We start from the raw sequence: 20,503 nt of genomic DNA, 5'->3' as shown, positions 1-20,503 counted from the left end.
GCTGTACCCTCAGAGGCCAACACTCTGGATACTCTGACTGCTGAATCTGGCCTATTCTCAAGCTTAGGGAAGGCCTTAGTTTGTTGTTGGCATTCCCGAGTAGGAAAAAGCTTGCAAAGCTGGCTTTTGCAATGTAGGAAAAGAGAGGAAAAAACCTTCCGACACCTTATGGCCAGTGGGGTCGGAGACAATGTTGTAAATGCACTTGACGTTATTTTGTTAAAAAGAAAAAATAAACCGTCTCGCATCTCCCGGTTTGAGTGCAGTTAGTGCCCTGCAGCCCATCTCCAAAACAGACAGCCACAAAGTACCTCTGTCCGTCTTTTCCCCTCTCGTCTGAGGAGTCATCGGGAATCACTTGCTGTGGTTGGCCGAAGCAACAGCAGCCATTCTCCTCATCTGATTTATTATCTCTGCTCAACACACAGAGGAGCGGATTCTTTGTGGGGAGAAAAGCTGGCAACTTGAAACGGTCCCCTGGAACCTGTGAATGTTTGGTCTGTGAGCATTGGCTCAAAATAGTGATGTGGGGGGGAGACCCTCACAGCAAAAGAGGGAGATTAAAAAAAAGACCAGTTGTGGCCACTTGTGATGTCTCCACACAATGAGGCAGCTCATATTTTTTCTGGAAGGCTGGGACAGATGTGTACTCTGGGTGGTTATAGCTAATGTGAAATTAGTTTTGAAAGTAAACCTAAGGCACAGACGTGGGATTTTTGCAGCTCTATAGAAATTAGAGATGGAAGAGACCTATTAATTCATCTTCCCTTTTCCCCTTTGGCTAGTACAGTGTTGTTTCCTACAGCAAATTATTTTCAGTACCTTGTCCAATCTATTTTCAATGTCTCATGAGACAGACTATTTTGTTATGCAAGTTATATTAAAGAAGGCTGAACTGGGTTTTTGTCAAAGAAGAACTGGCCCACAATTTCTTGGCCAAACGTTTTAAAGTTCAAAAATGTTTAACTACATTTTTTTCTTCTAAAATGTGTACGCCTCCTTCTACATTCTGTTATTTGTTATGAAGGAAACAGAGATAAGGAAACATCATGAGAGAGCTCCTCTCCAGGGAATTTTCTCATTGCTGAAATGAAGAAGTATTGAAATTCCCATCATGGAATTTTTCATAGGACGTTTTCCAGCCAGGGAAGCTTGGTTAAACATCCAACCATTTAGTGTCCACCTAAAATCTAACAACTGTGCTTGGGGATCCAATTACTAGATGGCCCTGAGACAGGCTGAGCCATGCTTTAAACATCTAGTATAGATAGGACCTAACCATGTTTTAAACTTGTCCTAAACAGTTCTACAGCCTTGTTCTTTCCCAGGTTGTGACATGGTTTGGTGACATAGGTTCTTAAATTCATAGATTCCAAGGCCAGAAGGGACTACTGTGTGCATCTAGTCTGACCTCCTGCATAACACAGACCAGAGAACTTCTACAAAATAATTCTTAGAGCAGATCTTTTAAATTGTCAATTATAGAGAATCTGCCACCATCCAGGGTAAATTGTTCTAATGGTTAATTACTCTCAATGTTTAAAATGTACACCTTATTTCCAGTCTGAATTTGTCTAGTGTCAATTTCCAACCATTGGATCATGTTATACCTTTCTCTACTCGATTGAAGAGCCCATTAGTAAATGTTTGATCCTCGTGTAGATACTTACAGACTGTGATCAAGTCCTCCCTTAACCTTCTCTTAGGTAAGCTAAATAGATTGAGCTCTGTGAGTTTCCCTATAAGGCGTGTTTTCTATTCCTTTAATCATTTTCATTGCTCTTCTTTGAACCTTCTCCAATTTATCAATTTCTTTCTTGCATTGTAGCCACTCTAACTGGACACTATATTTCAACAGCAGTTGCACAAGATCCAAAAATAGAGGTAAAATAATCTCTCTATTCCTACCTGAGATTCCGCTGTTTATGCATCCCAGGATCACATTAGCTCTTTTGGATACAGCGGCACACTGAGAGCTTATGTTCAGCTGATTATCCACCATCATCCCCTCAAATCTTTTCCAGAGTCCCTTCTTCCAAGGATAGAGTCCCCCATCCTGTAAGTATGGATGACATGCTTTGTTCCTAGATGTGCACGTTTACATTTAACCATATTGAAACACACATTATTTGCTGCATCTAGTTTACCAAGTGATCCAGATTGCTCTGTATCAGTGACATGTACTCTCCATTATTTACCACTTCCACAATTTTGTGTCATCTGCAAGCTTTAACAGTGATGTTTTATTGTTTTCTTCCTGGTCACTGATAAAAATGTTAAATAGTGTAGGACCAAGAACTGTTCCTTATGGGAACCCACTGGAAACATACCCTTTCAATGACAATTCCTTGTTTTCAGTTAAATTTTGAAACCTATCAGTTTAAATCTATTTAATGTGTGTTAATTCAATATCGTTCTAGTTTTTTAAGCAAAATGTTGCGCGGAACCAGGATAAACACCTTACAGAAGAATATTACATCAACACTGTTACCTTTATCAACCAAACTTGTAATCTCATCAAAACAAGACATCAAGCTGACATAATTCGACAGGCTCTATTTTCCTTAAACCCATGCTGATTTGCATAAATTACATTACTGTCCTTTATTTCTTTATTAGCTGAGTCCGGTATCAGCTGCTCTATTATCTTGCCCAAGAGTATTTTTGCTCTCCCTCTGTGGAAATGTAATGGTTTAGAGAGGCTTTAGCTACTGCACAGTTCTCCTATAACTATTTGCAGCATGCTGAAATGTGCTGTACGAGTTCTCGGCTCTGCCCAGAAGCAGGGCAAAAGTTGTTTAGAAAATTGTTTTGGTGACTGTTTTATTTAGGGGTGCTGGGAAATGAAACAGCATTTGGATGCTTACTTTAAAGTGGTTATTTGCAGGCCGGTAATTCAGACTGTAGACAAGGCCCCTTTGACTCTCTTTAAAGGCTTAGTTATTAACCCTGGAAAATCAACTGCTGTGTATGCTGGTGACACACTCAGCATGGCATTTTTATAGGCTTTTCTATGTTGACAGCTTCAGCGGCATCCGCTGGGATCTAGTGGAACTTGTGGGCACTCCCTAAATTCCGGTGGGACCGCTGGTATTTTGGAAGAAGCATGCTTGGTATGTCAGGCAACACTGCCGGTGTGTTTTGCCTGGTTTTCCTGGTAGATGATGCAGCTTGGCTCAGGAGAAAGGTTACTTGCAGAATGTGGAATTTCTGAAGTATAATTCTTTTGGATTTATGGCCATGTGTGAGGGGCCAGCAGAGAGAGAAGGGGCTCCCTGCTACTGGGAATGCCTGTGGATCTTGGAGCATCTGCATGGAGGATTTTCATAGAAGATGAGGGTTGGAAGGGACCTCAGGAGGTCATCTCACCCAACCCCCTGCTCGAAGCATTTTGCTTCCTTTTCACTGATCCTTGCTCAGCTCCCTTTCTTCTGGCAGCATGTGTCACTGAGCATTGCTGGCATTGGTTTCTGCTCTGCAATTACATACTAAGCTTTCCACCCACACTGCTGGGGGGAAACAAGAAGCCCTGGATGATAATTAAGGTGCACCTGAGCAGCATGTAAGTTACATGGGGGTTGCTGCCTGGAATGCCATGGATTTATTTGGATGAGAGTATTCCGAGCTCTAACACCATTCAGCTGACCTCCAGAATCCCCCCTAGCTCCGGCCAGGCATCATTCATTCAGGGCTTCGGAATCTTAGAGAGGAAGCTGGAGTGGGGGAGCGAGGCGGTGCCATTGTACCGACTCACCGTCTTCCAAGAGGTCGGTGGCCTTCATTCCTACTTTTTCGTGGCATTTCTCCCTTCTGCATCTCACAGTAAAAGGGAGCATTTGTCCCAGAGCCTCGACTGAATTTCCTTGCCTTGTCAGTAGAAGACAGGTTTGAATTTTGTATAAGTTCTGCCTATGCCACAATATTAGCTTAACATTAGCGCTGGATAAGTCAACCCATGTGGAAAAAATCTACCATTTTTTTACCCACTTTTCTCACACCTTTGGAGATGCAGCTGAAGCTATGCAGCTATGTTATAATGATTTAGTGGTGGCTTGAGAAGCTGAGTTTTTAAATATTGCTTCTTTGGGATGCTGGAAGTCTTGCTTCCTATAAATCGTAACTAGTATTTCTTAGTCCTTTTATGCCAGCTGCTTTCATGCATTCAGAACCTTTTCCATGCAGTAGCCTATGAAAATATTGAAATGATGCTCGGAGCAACACCAGTATATGAAAGGGAAAACTTTAAGACGTTTTGTAACTATTTTTTAACAGAACCTGCCAAATCTTAATTTTTCCAGTTTACAAGTAAGAACCTCTAACCATCTGTTTGCTGTCAACTGCTGTTTGTTTGGAGAGGGATTTTATTAGTTTTTTCCATCTCACACTCCTGTTCTTACAAGTAGTTTACTGAACTTCATAAATGTCAGCTTTCACAGTCATTTTGTAAGCAAGTTATGATTTAGGATTTAATCAAAACGGAGCAGTCAATGTCTTTAATCAATCCGAATGGAGAACAAAACCAAAGAAACAGAGACTGAAAGTGAAACATTGAATGCATCCCAACAGTCTTGGAAAGAATTCTATTTCCAACATAATATCTACCAGGAATCATTATGATAAACAGCCCCTCCACACCCCCACCCCCAAAGCTCAAACCCCCAGGCCAGTTGTTGTCTTTTTAAAGATGGAAAAAGGCTCAGGCACGTGAGAGTTTAAAAGCAGTTCTAACCTTTATCTCATTATGTATTAAAAAATAAAGCCGGATCAGCCACTCTGTAATGCTGGGAGCTTGAATCATTAAGGGCTGGCTTGTGATACCCTGATGTACATTGAGTAACGCCTTATTCCTCAAGCAGCCTCATTGACTCCAGTGGGGCCATGCCTGGTGAGAGGTACTATGCTACGTGCACAGGGGTAGGATTTCAGTCCGGCCCCTCCTCCAGCCCTGTGGGTGCAGAGTAACTGGAAGGCAGCTGTGGGTTTGCTTTTCACCTAGCTGGTGGTGCGTCCACATTTTTTTGTTTTTGTTTTTGCCATGGACAATCTTCCAGAAAATCTGCGGATGTGGGGGGCAGCTGGTGGGATTTCCAAATACCTGATTCATAATACGCAGTCATGGCAATGGTACGTGCCAAGGGAGACAGGTCACTAGACGGAGGGGTAAGTCTCTGCTTTACGTCTCTCCGTTGCACACAAGGCCTTGCTTTTTAAGAGCCTCTGAGCCCCACTGGCTGAGCTGCAAAGCATTCCAGTTATGTACCTTGGACAGACGAACGACTGAGTCCATCCCTGTTGGATTGGCACCCATTATTCCTGGGTGTCTGGGCATCCGGAAACTGATTCTTAGATGGACACAAATAACCCACAGGCAGTACTACCCTGCAAAACAAAACATGGATTCTTCTACCTCCCCACTCAGTTCCACACTCCATCCTGCTTCCTGGGTCCCTGCTGCTGCTGCCGCTGCCGCCCTCTCCCCCAGTTCTTGTCACTGTGCGTGGGAAGTTATTGCCTGGCTGCTGAAATCCCACTAGGAAAGCGGCCAAGGAAGAGCTTCGTTCGTTAACGAGTGATGAACGAGCCTTTTGGGTTGGTACCACCATTTCTGTGAGGGAATCTGGTTCCTTTGTGCTGGGCCTGGCATGAGAAGCTAGGAGGTGTTTGGACCTTGTGGTGTTCAGTGAGCTATCCAGTGCCCTGTCCAGAGTCTCTGTCTGGGATGCTCAGCCCTTAAAGGCACCACTTCCAATACCACACGCCTGCCTGAATCCAGCAAAGGAAGGCTTAGACTGGCAAGAATGCCCACGGCTTTCAGGGACTGTCCCCTGCCTTCAATACATCTGATCTAGGGCCCAGCTTCTGCTTACTGCTAGGTAAGGTGATGCTCAGACATGCTGCAGATTCCTGTGCATGAATAAAAAAATATCAGTGCATCCAATGTATGGTTGGAATTTAAAATGCACAGAAATCAGGGAAATCAGTTACTGTTCCCATGGCAACTGTAAATGTGTCACATTGCACACGTGTTATGGCATAAATAAACGGAGTCCTAGCACATGCAGGGGTCCAGTGACGCTGCTGCAGGACCCAGGCTTTTACATTTGCTGACTTCTCTGCATTTAAAATCTCAACCATAAAGTTCCGTCAAGAGAGGTTATTTTGCCTTTAATTTATATTAGACTCTAAAACAGGTCTGGCTGCCATGGAAAAAGCAAGTCATCCTGATGGAAATGAAATGATCTAGTATCTCTTTTCCTTTTGGCAGGATTCCTTAATAGCTAACATGATCAGAACCGTGTTAATGATACATGCTGCTCAGTAAAACTGATATGGGTCATGAAAACCAAATTAATTGGGGTTACAACTAGAGCAATACCCTGCTGAATAATTAAGAAGTAAAACAAAACTTGGAGTAGCCTGGTGATGCGTTTGAGCCTAATTACACTGAAGAGTGTTGTAGAATTCCATCGCCAGTGGTGGCAAGTGCTACAAATGAGCTTCGGAGAGAGCTAAACATTTTTATGAAGGGACCCAGTGACGAATCAGAGAAGTCAGGTTGAGAAACTTGAAAGGGACAGCAGGGTTTTAGCTAATTGACCATTTGCTGTCCAGCAATTCCCTGCATCCTTAGTATCATAGAATAAGATTATATCTGACACTAGAAAAGATAAGAGATGAATAGGAATATAGTGCATGCAAGGTAGCTGCATATTTGAGGAGGAAAACTATTAAACAGGCATTTATTGGTTTTTTAATCCTTGATGCTTATAGGAGGTCTTCCTTAGGGGAGATTTCACTGAAAACAGGTACATGTGGAGCACCACACATGCACTCCTATATTCTGACTGACAGCAGCTATACACAGAACCCGCTCATCTGCCCGGGGCAGAGCGGAGGAAATCTGTGCACTTGTGTGTGTATGTGCATTGCCCAAGCCATAGCACAGGTTAGTAGTGTGGCCACTGACGCATCCCCAGAATACAGGACGCCCCCTCCGTTGTCCCTTCCCCTGCTGGCGTGACTTTGCATGCGCGGTGCAAAGGAGGTTACGGAGGCGGAGGTAGGGCAGCGCAGCGCGCTCTGCAAAATGGCATCTTCCATGCATGGTACCGGACAAAGCCACGTCCCAGAGAGGAGAGGCAAGTTCTCACATAATTCGCTGGGAAAGAATTCCTAGAGTGGCTCATCTTACTGCAGCATGGGATGTGCCCCCAGAAGTCCTAGTGCCACACAGTGTGGACACAACCGCTTGAGTGTTGGCACAGTGCAGCCGCCCTCACTCGAGTATGGAGAACTCAAGTTAACGCTGCAGTGCGGGCGTATGCTAAATCTGGAAAGGAATAGATTACAGGAGCTGGCAGGACTACTTCACCCCGATCAGCCTGCTTTTAGGCAGGGCCGTATTATCTATTAGGCACGATAGGCACAGTGCCTAGGGCCTACGAAACTTTCAGGGCCTACGGAAAAAAAATTTTATATATAATTTTTTATTTTTATTTAAAAAACTATTTATTAATAGCTTAAAATCCAATTAGTTATTTTGGTTGGGCGGCCTACGAAGGCAAGTGTGCCTAGGGCCTACGAAGGTCTTAAAACGGCCCTGCTTTTAGGAACATGCGAATGGCCATATTTGATCAAACCTGTGGCCCATCATCTCCAGTATCCTGTCTCCCAACAGTGGCCAGGACCAGCTGCTTCAGAGAAATATGCAAAAAGCCCTGTAATGGGCAGTAGTGGGATAAAATTCCCATAGGGAAAGTTTCTTACTTAACCTCCATCAACTAGAGGAGGGTTTATAGCCCTTACAAAACATTTTAAAATTCGTACTGTTATACCTCGGAGTGTTCTGATTATTCATGTAAGGGTCCAGTCCTTTTCTGAATCTTGCTAAATTCTTGGCTTCAGAGATATTTTGTGTCAGTGAGTTTTCCAGGCTAATTATGCATTTCGTGTGTCGGGGGAAAAAAGTATTTTCCTGTCATCAGTTTTAAATTTCCTGCCTTTCTCCTTTAATTTTTATCTTTTTCAAAAATAATCTGAAACCAAGGGTGTATGTTTTAGGTTTCTGCTGTAACTCAGAGTTTTTGTCATCAAACTCCACTTCCCCCCCTCGGGTGCACAGCTGTACTTCTGGACTACCTGTTTTGTGAGTGAAGATTAGAAAATGTGGTGATCATGACATTCATGGAAACGTTTGGATCATGAACACGGAGTATGATAGCCAGACGTTAGGTGATCTGTTTATTTTTAAGTATATGTGGATAATAGAATTTTTAGGGCCCATAGCTCGGTAGAGTTGGTGCCTATGAAGTGCAGAATGTACCATGGAGTAGAAAATCAGTCTGTTAATAAAATGTATCTAGTACAGCTATCTTTCATAGTTTCTTCTTAACTTCTTATTGTTCCAATCACCCATTCACATGCTTTTTTGGAATAGTTCCAGGGCCTGTTATTACTTAGTAATCATTTTTGATCAGGCTGTATTCAAGAACTGTGAACAGTAGGAAAATCTTCATTGACTTGTTTGAATTTAACTATGCCTGGGTTTCATGCTGCTTAAAAAAAAAGAAAGAAAGATGGTGTTCTGCAGTTACAGATTTTAGTGATCAGAATAGTGAATAGAGCCTTATGGTGCAAAGGCATTTGGACTTGTGTAAAGTTACCCTTGTGAGTAATCTAGTGTATTCTAGTATTCTAGTATATGTTGTACAATTAACCTAGCAGATTGTTTACCAGCACAGGAACTTTTCATTGACACAAATTCTGTTTAAAGCTGGAAAACCAAAATCATTGCAAAACAGCCATGAATCAGGTGTACCCACAGATCAATGTATGAAATGCAGCAGACAATTTAATTCCAATGAACTTTGTTATTAAAGACAAAAATCTAACCGTTTGATATGCTGTTTTTCTTCTTTGACATCCCCTGTTGAAATCCCACATAAGCCATGTAAGCACTGCCAGAAATGAAACAAAATTTTATGGTGACCTCTGGGGTGCTATTTTGGATTTAATTTTACTTACCTGCTCCTGATCTCTACTTCAAATGGCAAAGTTCTGTCTCATCTTACAGTGATTGGTTCTGAGGACCCATTTCAGAAGAGTTTGTCCTCTCTGCCTGCATGAGAAAAAACCCTGGATTGCATCGTTTAGCAGGGAAGCTGGCTCCTGACTAAAGGTATTATACAAGTGGAAAGGCTGGTAGAGGACGGATAAGTTCAGTGGAGAGTTTTTGTTAGGGAGATTGCTAGGATCCTCTGATGGGGGACGCAAAATTTGGGATCATCACCTACGTAAAGTGTTTGATAATTTAATCTAAATTAGGAATCAGCAGTAGGTACCTGTACAAGCCCTCTTACAGTAGTGTCTGAGCACCTCACAACCATTAACGGATTTACCCTCCCAGCACTCCTGGGAGGCCAGGCTATTATCCCCATTTTACAGATGGGAACAAGAGTGCTGGAACCTCCCCCTGAGATCCCGCCCCTCTCCCTGAGGCCCCGCCCCACCTCTTCTCCTCACGGCTCTGTCCCCATTCACTCCTCGACCTCTCTTTCCCTGTCGCTCACTGCTCCTCCCCTCTCCCCTCACCTGGGTCGGGAGGGACTCACCTGCAGGGCCGGGGCTGGGAGCTGCAGCCTGCTGACACAGGAAGGAGATGGCCCTGGCTGACCAGGGGCTGGCATGGGTGATGCCCTAGCACCCCCCTTTGCCCCCCCCTCCCCCCGCAGTAACGGGACTTTGGGTGTCCAGACAGTAGGTCTGACTACACTCCGTCAGGTCCCCTTTTCAACCTGGCCACCCTAATGGGAACTGAGCCACAGAAACTAAGTGACTTGTCTGAGGTCAGACAGGAAGTCTGCACTGGTGCAGGGAACTGGACTTAGGAATCCTGATGGCCAGTCTGGTAACCTGAGCCCAAGGCCATAGATACGACACTGGTTTCCTCTCTGTAAAGGCCTTATCTTGCCAGGTACTGAGCACTGTAACTCCTGCTGAAGTCAGGGGGAGCTAAATAGCTCTCAGGAGGTACCCTGAACCCTGTCAGAGCAGGCCCTTAATGCCTACAGTAAGGAGATGCTGACAATATTCGTCCCAAGGCGGAAGAAGGCACCCTGCTTTTCCTCATTCATCTGGAAAATGCACAGTTCCTTCTGAACCCAGCAGCCGCCTTTAATGGGCTGCCGGGTATTTTTTTTTCTTATGAACAAGTTGGTTTCTCATTGGTGGAAACACAGAACAAATCAACCCTCCAGTGCCTAAGCTAATTAGAATGAAATTGTTCAATTACGGTGCACTGAGCAGCCATACAGCACACGGTAAAGGCAGCCGGCTGGGGCGGGAGAGGACATCCTACGATATTTTTAATGCCTGGCTTTGCTTTGCTTTTTGTGAGCATTCGGCAGAGTAGAGCTAAAGCCCTTGGAACAGAAGACTGTCACTGAACAAATGTCTTGTGTTTTTTCCCAAGACAACCTTGCATTTGCTGCAGCGTCTACTTCCAATAAACATTTCGGTTTAGCCTTGACATTCATGTAGCAACGGGAAAACATCATCCCATGGCAATGTCCCATTCCGCTTGAAATTCGCTCTTCAAGGAGGCACAGGGGAGAGTGGACTCAAGCTGTAAACCAAACCCCACGGGTAGCCTCATGCTCCCTTTGCACCCGGAGATGGAAGAGACAAGAACCTGGTGGACGTGGGTGGGCAGAGTGCAGGACGGGGAGGGGTACTGTCTCTGAAGCATCTGCTCTTCTCCTTCACAGGGTATCAGCCCCCTGGGTGATGACTGTAGGGAACGGGCTGTGCGGGGGCTGAAGGGGGAAGGCCAGGGGAGAAATGGCTGGACAGCTGCTCTTAGTGGCAGTTTCCCCGCCCCCCGATTCCCCATCCCCACAAGACTTTTAGAGGACCTGGTAAGAACTTGTCGGTTCCTCTTGTGCTGTGGGGGGGTCCATGCCCTGCGTGCACGTGGCTTCTGTAGGGACAGCCCCGTGCCTCCCCGGGCCCTCTGGGATCCGAGTGGTATTGGGGTCGATGCCCTGGTATCCCTGCTCAGGGGTGAGTGGAAGGTGGGGGAGGCAAGAGTTCACGGCACTTGGCACTACAGCAAACTCCCTGGGCTCACTTGTCCAGCCAAGGAGCGGGGTGGGCAAAGGAGGCAGGGGTTGTTATAGATTGTTCCTCCTGCTGTATGGAGTGGAGGGTAGGGTGGACAGGGCCGTGACCCCCCCTTCTTTGGGGTGATTTCTCCCAGAATGAACGGGTGGCCGCTGTGAGAGGCCCTTGTGTAGCTGTGCCAACGGGGAAGGGTTCTTGCTTGTTCCTCCTCGTCCCCCGCCTTACCTGACGGCAGCAGCATCAGCCTGGCCCTGCGTGTTGTCATTCCACGCTGCCAGTCAGGTGTTCTGCTCGATCTGTAAATTCCCGCTGGCGACGGACCTAAATTAAACCGTCAATGTCATAATCCTCTGTAACCCGGCCCCTTGCTGTGTGCGAATGTCTCAAATGGAAAAACGTGAAATTAATTGCTAAAACTATTAATGGAGAAAATTATAAACGCTTCTGGGACATGCTTAATGCAGGAAACTGACCTTTGAAAACCAGTACTTTTTTTACTCTGTTATTATACTCCACATTGGAGTATTGTGACTAGTTTTGAGAGTACAGCGGAGGGCAAGAAAAATTGTTAGGGGGCTGGAGCACAAGACTTATGAGGAGAGGCTGAGGGAACTGGGCTTATTCAGTCTGCAGAAGAGAAGAGTGAAGGGGATTTGATAGCAGCCTTTAACTACCTGAAAGGGGGTTCCAGGGAGGATAGAGCTAGGCTGTTCTCAATGGTAGCAGATGACAGAACAAGGAGCAATGGTCTCAAGTTGCAGGGCGGGAGGTCTAGGTTGGATATTAGGAAAACGTTTTTCCCTAGGAGGGTGGTGAAGCACTGGAATGGGTTACCTAGGGAGGTGGGGGAATCTCCATCTTTAGAGGTTTTTAAGCTGCAGCTTGACAAAGCCCTGGCTGGGATGATTTAGCTGAGGTTGGTCCTGCTTTGAGCAGGGGGTTGGACTAGATACCTCCTGAGGTCCCTTCCAACTCTAATATTCTATGATTATATGATTAATATATTTAAGAGTTTCTGAAATTATTTCTGTTTATAATAGATATGAAAGCTCTGAGAAATCCAGGGAGCCTTATCTCCTGGACCTTCCCACCAGATATCTCCTGGACTGCTTTTACATATCAATAAACTACGTGTTGAGCATTTTTGCTTATCTAGTTTTCTTCCTGTCTGTGTAACAAACATGTTGGATATCTTTCCTAGTTCCCTGGCTTAGGATCCAATCTGTGGTAATCATTTAAACGTAACTTTAGTGCTTACGTCTATCTCTATTCAGTACGGCAATGAAACAGGTGCTTAACTTTAAGCATGTGCTTAAGTGTCATTCACTTCAAGAGGACTCAAGCTGATTTGCGATCTTGAATAGGGATGGTTTCCTGAATCCAGGTCTCAGCCCGTGTGGGGTTGTTGTTCCTAATCATCGGTTTCCCGCTGGTGGAATCTCTCTGTTGTTTTCGGTAACCCTTCCCTTTTCATCTCTGTTAAAGCTGAGCTAATGTTTCCTTCTAACAGCCAGTTCAATCTGGCATTTGTAACATAATAAAGGGCACAGTTGGCTTCAATAGGTGTGGCTGGTGTGGACTGCCACTCAGACCAAGCCTATGAAGTATATGTTACATGCTGTGTGTGTTGTGCCCCCTCTAATGATTGCCCACTTAAAGGATAAGAGCCTACTATTGCTACCAGCTAATGGAACTACTCCTTTATCTCATCTGTACAGATTCCTGTTGATTGGCAAAGATGAGAACTCCATACACAGAGGAAAAAGCCAACTTTCCAGTCCCTCCATTTACTGATTGAGGTGTTTTTATAATGAATTTGCCGGGAAGAATTCCTTTTCCCCAAGACTTGAAGACTTCCAGTTCCTAAAACAACCAGCAGGGGTAAGTTGCAACATCTGTTTGAGTTAGACCGAATGCATGCTCAGTGAAAGGGCAGTAGAAAATCAGAAGCTGTATTGACCCTGAGAGTTTGTCCAGTTATCGGGACTATGTGTTCTAGCATGCCCATGCAGTTGTGTCTGAGTCTCCAGTCTCTCAGTCCACTACAGTTGCTTACCATTCCACGTGGTGTGAGCAGAGTTAGGCTAGTGCTGAGCTCTTTGGCAAACCCGACCCCAGGTCACCAAGTACTTCCAGCTGTCAGGGCAGCCAATGTGAATTAAAAGAGCACAGTGCTTCAGTGGCCGGGCATTACACTTCACCGACTGGGCTGGTGTCCTCAGCTCTCCTTTCAGGGGACGGGAAGGGCCGAGTGATCAGACCCAAAGTGGCAATTTCATATTAGGTCGGGCAGGCAATATCTGCCTACATGTGGGGTTAACAGAGCTTTGCTAAAATGATTCATCAGAATCCAACTTGGCCAGAACATGATTTATTAAAACCAAACAAAAACAACCCACCAGGCTGGACGTTAATGTTCATCCGATCTCCTATGTGTTTGCGCCTTGTACGCCTTATTTGGCATTTATAATGCAGCCACCATGTGGAACTGATAGAAAACCCCTCCTGTTGGATTCAAAAGCTGTCTATAAATAGAGCGATTGCGATCCGTTCCAGCTAGATTTGGGGAACTGGTGAGCATTACCCCTTTCAGGAAATAAGGGCTTTTATTCCTTCCTGAGGTCGTGGTTCCATGTTGCCTGAGCTTGCAGCAACAAACATCCAGCTTTATGTTAGCTCTGCTCTATAACATTCTTTCAGAATCCAGGGAAATGGATTTTTTAAAATAAGTTTTAAAGGCCTCCAGCGTCTCCACGTATTCTCACAAGCCTTCCTCTTTATTTGTCCCCTTCTTGTAATCCACTCCACTTATGATGTATTGATATAGTCTAACATCTGGCTCTGATCACACCTTCTGTTGACTCACTGATCAACAAAAGAGCTGAGATGAGTCCCAGATGTTTAAGTATGTCAGTGTTCCATCAACCACATGTTTTATGGTGGGGAATAAATAGAGGTGGAGTTTAAAATCCAAGGATTTCAATAAGTATTTGGGTTAAGATTGTGTATGCGTGTGTGTGTGTGTATTTCTGATGGGTTCCTCAGGAGACATTTAAAAATCATTAAAGGCTGCATAAACTTGCCAGAGCTCGCTCCCAGCCAGCGTGGAACATACACATGTTCAAGACATGCCTCTACAAACAAAGGAGTTCGTTAGTTGAGTGCGCTTTGAAGGCACCTCTCATGCCTCGTTTTGCCACTTGTTAGCATAGTCGTCATGACTGGCTTTTTTTCCAAGTGCACTTTTTAAATTAAGGCATCCCCCATGTAGTTTCTTTATGTCTGTGATGGGGGTGCTGTGTAGTATGGGTCTCTCTGTTCCAAAGTCGTTTAACAAGACAAATGGCTCTTTGAAGCTGTAGCATCCACAATAAATGTCAGCTGTTACTGAATCTGAAAACTTATGCTCAGTCCTGCAAGGTCTGCACACCTTGCACACCTGTGGACATCAGCGGGAGTCGTGACAGCAATGAACCAAGAAGGAGAATTCTCACTACTTCATAAAACCCAAGGGATTTTGCTGGCATCCTATTCTCCGACATTTCTCAGACTCTTCAGTATCTTTGCTAGGGTTGCCATCTAGTCTACTGGCAGGAACTGAGGGACTACATAAAAACTTTGAAAGAGTGACTGAATTAGCAAGGCACAGCTCTTGTCATGGTATTGTCTGCCTGCAACGCTGCGAGAAGAATTCTTAATGACTGATACCCCATCCATCCTGGTATTTACTTGTGGTTGAAGATGTTGGGCTGGGTTTCTCCTTTTGGTACCCTTCCAGTGTGGCAAAGGAATCACAGGCAGTGCATGTCTCTGTTAGCTTGTCAGAAGCCTTCATTTTGAGTCCTTTGATACACTAAGCCTGGATGTCGCTTTTGTTCATCCCTTTATCTAAAAGAGAATCTCGTTTTCATTATCATAGATTAGGGTTTTTTGCTTTGTATGACAATAAGATAGAAAGCCAGCCATTGTAAACTTCTGTGAAATTCCCCCTTTCTCGAGAGACCTCTCTTCAGAATGCCCTCTGCCAAGATGTATTTTAGACAAAGCAGTTTTCCAGCCTGCAGGCATTTCAATCCACAGTGAATGTACATTCAGAGAAAGCAGCATATCAAAGAGCTGAGATTTCTCCAAGGCAAATGTATCTGTTTTCATCTGGTTTCCTTCTTTGATGTTGTCTAGATGTTCAGGAGTCTACGTTTTCTTTTAATAGTCCGGGCCCTGTCAGAGAAACTGAGCTTTTTTTCATTCAAACTTCCTTCCAGAAAGCCATTGAGAGTTCCTGGGTCTGTGCTGGGTCTGTGTTGTGTACCAAACCCAATACCAAGAGTGCGCCGTAATGCACTGTGACGTACTACTTGCCTTAGTGACACAGGATTCCCATCAGAGTTTTAGGCTATACAAATATTAACTGAAAACAATTAGTTGTCCAGGTCCAGCGTTGTCTGTTGGAGAGTTTGAGACCTTAAGTTAACACCTGACTCAAAGATCATTGGAGACTGAAGGTGGATGGGTCTCACCTCAGCCCCTTGCCCTTCCTAACTGACAGGGCCTTTGGAGTGAATTGACTGGATACATTAGATCATTGGACAAAATCTAATCGATCCCACATACGTGGTGCTGGGAAACGTGGTAAAATGCAGCACCATGCAATGACATGCATTTACCATGCACCTTTGACCGTCTCACCTGCACTCTGCTGGAACTAATGCAAACCACTGAGCAGCTTAAAAAGTGACCACAATTTTTACAACAACTGGCCAGAGAAATATTTCTTTGTTTACTCTCCCATGCACAAAAATTACTCCTGCCTGAGGTGCAGAGGGGTATAATTGAGTTTGGGATAGTGACAGGTTTAAAGCCCAATATCCTGTGATCACCCGGGCTAGAAATATGCACTTCGTATCTTTGGCTAACTGAATTTCCACTCTCCAAAAGGTATAAGACTTTCTCCTCCTATTCCTTGTAGATTGCAAGAAGTCAGATCTTTTGCTTGTGACATTTACATATAGACAGAGTCGTCCCTAGCGGAGAGCAAATCGGGGCAACCGCCCCAGACCCTGCACTTTGGGGGGTCCCAAACTCTGTGGCAGGACCGGCTGGGAGGCGGGCGGCTGCCGCCAGGGTCCCAGCTTTGTGCTGAGACTGGCTGAGAGGCGGCAGCTGCAGCCCGCCTCCCGGCTGCGCGCCAATACCATGCAGGAAGCAGGCAGCTGCTGCCAAGGTCCTGGCTTTGCCCTGGGCCCTAATCCCCACAGGGACGGCCCTGCATATCGAAAGACAGTGTGAAGTTGGTTGATTTCATTCATGGTGCTAATGCAGTCTGGATGTACAGATGGAGGAACAGGAAAAATAGTATCAACATGTGACATATACAGAGCTCATGCTGGAGTAGCATTAGTTTGGGATAAGTGCATTACACACAAGTGCCTTAATTCAGAGGGGATCCTTCTTTCTTCCCTGCCCCATACTAGCCTACAAGGCTGGCTGTGAACAGGGGATCCCCACACTTCACCACTGTCCTAATGCAGGGTGCAGCTTGCACTCCCTGGAAGGATTTTAGATTTGGGGCAGAAGCTGACCTCTTACATAGCATGCGTGCAGCCTACCTGGCTAGCAGGCATTTCACTATTTAAATACAATGAGGAAGGAAGTTTGATCTTGTGGTTAACGCACAGGCCTGGAGCTCAGGAGACCTGGTTTCTATTCTTCACTTTGTCACAAGCTCATGATGTGACCTGAAGCAAGTGACTTAATCTCCCTGTGCCTCAGTTTCCCATCTAAATGGGGGTAATAATTCCTTTGTCTGTTTAGATTGTAAGCTTCTTGGAATAGAGACTGCATCTTCGTGCCAGTACAATGGCTGGTGCAAGGGGGCTCTTCTCTGGGACTTCTAGGTGCTATTATAACAGAAATAATTACCAATAAATGCAATATGATGCCCTGCGTGGGCTGTGGGGAATCGAACCTGAGGCCTCTGAGTCTAAAGTAATGTCTGTACAGGCTTGGCTGAAAGGGTTGGGTCTATCAGCTCAAGGCTGGATCAGACGAAGAAACCACTGTGCAGCGCAATCACTAGAGGGGGACAGAGTTATATTGCGTCAGTGTGGTTACATAAAATAATGCACAGAGGCACGCCGATAATGCCTTTATACTGTGCCGTTATGTGCTGTCTCTTGCCTCATCATCACACGGCACGTCAGCCTTTAGAAGACACGGCTTTCCATACATTGCCATCATTTGAGAGCACAGTCTGGAGAGACACACAAATGTGTGATGTCATTCTGATGCATTAACAGCTGGCTAACTGGTTTTTATTGGACTGTTTCTCGACAAACAAACCCTTCTCTTTGTGACCTTCATCTGCCAGCCTGGAGAAAGCACAACCCACCCCGGTGCTAATGCCGGCTGACAAAGACAGTGCTGGGAAGCCCACGCAGGCATTCCCAACCCCTGGCAGGCTGGTACAGCTGCTTGGATTTAGCACTGCGGGAGTGTAACGGAGGCTGTGTGCCTGCAGTCTGAGTTTTTCCTCACTCAGAAATGTGAGTGTAATACCTCTGCAGGCTGGGTTGAGGCTCAGCCATGGACTTGGCCAGGGTATCTATTCTGGGCCCTCTTTGTCTGGACATCTGGCCCCTCAGGGTGACCCTTTGAGGCTACCAGCTCTTCAAGAGCTTTGCTCCCCATGGATGTACCCATTAGACAGCTCACAAAAAAGCAGGCAGAGGCACCATGGGTTGGATCCAAAGCCCAGGGAAGTCAATGGAAAGGCTCTCATTGACTTCAGCAGACTTTGGAGCAGGCCCCGTAAATTTATGGCGCCCATAATCTTCTCATCCAAGGACTGTATATTATCTTCTCCCCTGTCAGCTCAGCGTATGCTCCGGGCTCCTTTAGCAAGCTGTAGAATGTCTTACTGGGAACTTTCCTTTCTGTTCTTAGGGATGAGACAAAGAAATAATATGAAACTTTTTGCTGCAATAGCAACAATTTCTTTGGCCCATCTCTTACCTGCCACGGCCTGGGTTCCTGATTTGCTTTTTAAGTATATTTTTAAACCTCTGATTTTCCTTTACTGTATTTGTGCACGTTTTTGTCTAAGCTTAGGATGCACAAAGCTTGAATATTTTGTTTTCAGAGTCAGTTGCATGATCAAGGTTTTTACAGACCACTAAATTATTAAAGGGAACTCAGTTACTCACTAAATATTATTGCTTCTGTGCTGTCAGGGAGACGATCACAGTAATATTTTGTTCATTCAAACGTCTTTCTCTTTCTCCAAGGCTGTTGATGACAGGCAAAAAATCTTGCATAATATACTGAGGTGCTCGTTATAGAGGGGGAGGTAATTAATTTTAGCAGTCACAGTAAGTACATGTGATGTCTGAGGAAGCATCAGGAAAGAGAACCTGACTGACTGTCTCTGATTGTAGACATTTTTGACGACTCATTGGATAATCAGTTGTGGAGGTCATGAGTGTGATTTTACAGGATAGCCGCTGAGGTATTCACTGCTGAGGATGAATGAGCAGTTGAAGTTCAGCATCGCCATATCTTTGATAGTATAACACCCCCACCCAGATTCTAACAAGCATGTTCTTAAAACAATAACGACAAAAACCGTCCCAGTCTGCTAAACCTCTCTAGTTACTCTGCTTGTTCCATGGAGATTTTGTTGAAAGCTCCAGTACAAACCAGCTTCCGATTAAGAAAATCCAATGGCATGTCTTGTAACAGACCTAGTTTAAACTCCTCATTTCTCGGCCCTTCAGAAAGCATTATCTTTGTCAGCTCGCCTCATCCTCTCTGACAAAGCACCATCACCTGCAGTGTTAGAGGATGTCAGCCCTGAGCAGTCGCTTTGCTGAGAAACAAAATCCTCTTGCTTTTCAAAGTTTGGACACCGAACCGTTGCCTCGACATGAAATTTCCCCATGTCCAAGAGCACTCAAGGTTGGATCTAAAGATTAAATAAGGACAAGGCTGCAGCCACTTGAGGTAAGGTGTCAGAACAGAGTTACCAGAATGGCCTGTCTTTACAATGATTCAGCGTGTTCAAATTTACCTGCCAGTCAGTGCTATTGAGTGATTAAGTGGCACGGAAACATAGGGGCCAGATCTTCTCCCCGGCAGAGGCCAGGTAAGGGGCTGCACACGGGGGGACTCCTTGAAGGCAAGGAAGAAGGACTCCTTCTCCCATGCCATGGAGTATATTCAAAACCTCTCTGCAGCCACTGCTCACCCTTATGGATGGACTGGAGTAGGCTCCATGGTCTCTGGGGAGATGTGGAATAAGGGAACAGGGTATCTGGCCCAGTCCCTAGTCCCCCCGCCCTGCGTACTTGCACATATGGGGATGCCCTGGAGCTGGGCACTGTGGATGGGGATTGCACCTGCTACGAAAATAAAACCCTTCCCTGGAAAGGTTGAGCGTGTTCCTCCTCCTGTCCCCACAGGACCCTGGCGTCCACTGTGCTCGTGGTGACCCAGAATTGCAGCAAGTTCTTCCTCTCACCAGGACTGTAGCAGCTGAAAATAGATCAAATCAAAATCCTTCTCATTAGAGGGTTTAAACTAACACTGATATATGCTTCCTGGCATGCCTTACCAAGGTCAGCCCATGCTGTAATTTATTAGGGCAGGTTTCTATATCAGCCACCAGGCAGTTCTTGAAAACAGTCTCGTTTTATGTAAGACTGCATATAAACGTTCGATATACAGTGGTGTCCAGCCACTCAACCAGCCGGCGACAAGATTGCTTGTGGTCTTGGGCAAATCAAGGGGTTATTTTTGTGTGTTCCTGTGAGTGCGTGAGACTCTAGATGCACCCACGGCAGGGTTGCAAAACAGGAACTGGCCGCCAGCAGGTTCAGCCTTAGCCATCCTGTTTTATTGGGGTGAGCAGCATTTGAAGATGTTCCGTTTTGCACTGCCTGGCACAGCGTCACTTCTCGTAAGGCGGGCGCTGGTGCGGGAATGGAGCTGGACTGTATGCCCTTTGGACGCCTGAGCTTGCCTTTGGAATGTGGGTGAAATTCAGTCCAGCACAGTGCCAGCGCCACACGCTCCACTTCAATCACACACACCCTAAGCTCCTTCCAGCCTTGCAAAACCACCACCGCAATTCACCAGCGCAGGTACAAAATCTGTTCCGGCACCCGTTCCCGGGTGATAGATACTTTACTTATCTGTCAAAAACCTTCACTCAGCCCCTGACGCTCCCTGGGGGGACCCAGGCTGTGAGGCACCTCCCTACCACCCGCCCTTAGCGAAAGGGAGCCCCGTCTGTGCCTGCCAGGAATTGGCAACACATGCCCTCCCCTCTCAGCCCACGCAGGCTCCGCTGTAGGTTAGCGATCGGCGCGTCCCCCTGGAGCGTCCA

At 45.6% G+C, this 20,503-nt stretch overlaps 1 long non-coding RNA gene across 5 annotated transcripts in view; it reads left to right on the top strand.

Moving 5' to 3' along the window:
* LOC137158002 (uncharacterized) overlaps positions 1–20,503 on the top strand; it is a 339,725-nt gene that overhangs the window by 150,629 nt on the left and 168,593 nt on the right. For all 5 annotated transcript variants that reach the window (XR_010921267.1, XR_010921270.1, XR_010921265.1 and 2 more), the window contains exon 3: positions 12,840–13,002. This is a non-coding gene — a long non-coding RNA (uncharacterized lncRNA). The remainder of the gene's footprint in view (positions 1–12,839; positions 13,003–20,503) is intronic.

This window comes from Emydura macquarii, unplaced genomic scaffold (genome assembly GCF_026122565.2).
Source record: "Emydura macquarii macquarii isolate MOO-44397 ecotype Brisbane River unplaced genomic scaffold, CSIRO-AGI_Emac_v2 contig_1644, whole genome shotgun sequence".
In the NCBI taxonomy this organism is placed as follows: domain Eukaryota; kingdom Metazoa; phylum Chordata; order Testudines; family Chelidae; genus Emydura; species Emydura macquarii.
Note: the sequence above shows the minus strand (reverse complement) of the source record. Positions and strands in the feature narration are given on the sequence as shown.